The sequence below is a fragment of the Gekko japonicus genome, unplaced genomic scaffold (assembly GCF_001447785.1).
Source record: "Gekko japonicus isolate JY-2015 unplaced genomic scaffold, Gekko_japonicus_V1.1 scaffold927, whole genome shotgun sequence".
Taxonomy (NCBI): Eukaryota; Metazoa; Chordata; class Lepidosauria; order Squamata; family Gekkonidae; genus Gekko; species Gekko japonicus.
In genome coordinates, this window is record NW_015169805.1 from 465,274 (window position 1) to 466,255 (window position 982).

General features: G+C 42.2%; 1 protein-coding gene across 1 annotated transcript in view; it reads left to right on the forward strand.

Annotated features, from left to right (window-relative positions):
• Positions 1-982, forward strand: part of DNAJC3 (DnaJ heat shock protein family (Hsp40) member C3) — a 65,149-nt gene that overhangs the window by 59,494 nt on the left and 4,673 nt on the right. The window lies entirely within an intron of this gene.

Here is a 982-nt window from a genome sequence, read left to right on the forward strand (position 1 = left end):
CTAGGAATCCCCACCCCCAATCTCTATGGTCTTTACCATAGAAGTTGGGGGGATTTGTAAGGCGTTGTGCAGTACAGATAATGTCACTTTCTGGTCTACTTGCAGAAGTGATGTCGCCACATCAAGCAAAGCCAATTTTTGTAAGTCTCCGCTTCCCCACGCCAGTCTCCCACTGGTTGCCAGCAAAGGGCAAAGCCTTAATTGGAGTGGGGTCAGGGAACCCTTGTGCTAGAAGTAGGTAAGTGGCATCCTCAGGCCAATGACTGGAGCAACCTGGGAAGTTAAGAGGATGACGGCTTAAAGGTGTCCCATGGAAGCCCAGTCCTTCCCTGTGCCAACTCGGTTTTGATCTGTGCTCTGTCGTTTAACAGCAGCAAAAGGGTTTAGGATTAGTCCATAGAGACAGTTTGTACGTTTGTGGCCTCTCTGAGTATATGTAGCTGATCAATCAGGGTTTTCCTGGTTTTTGTAACTCTTGAATTTCCATTTGCGACTCTTTGGTACACGTTTTACATTATGATTTCCCCTCTATTACTGTGTTTTATTAACTATCCCTCTTCCTTTTCTTTAAAGACTAACACTTTTTAACACTTGGTTAACAGCAGAGCAGCTTGTGTCAAAACCGGATTAATTCTGTCCCAGGATCACAGTAGATGCTCCACTTGACCCAAAATGCAAAAGAGGAGGATAAAATTCAGAAGCCATTTTGTATGTAGAAGGGCTTATATTAGAGGACTGATCGCTCTGATGCATCCTCTGAAGTGCAAAATAATTTCCCTCCAAAGATTATTTTTAGCATTATTCTTTGGATATATTGCTAGAGAATTTTTTTTAGGCTCAGTAACAGAAAAGGATCCATCTAGGAAATGTTGACTTTCTTCCATTTTTTGTAAATCCAGTAAGATGGAGGTCTTGTTTTGGCATGAAAACCACCGAGAAGTTCATTTTGCAGACAGTTTCCTGTTTATTTCTACAGGAATGC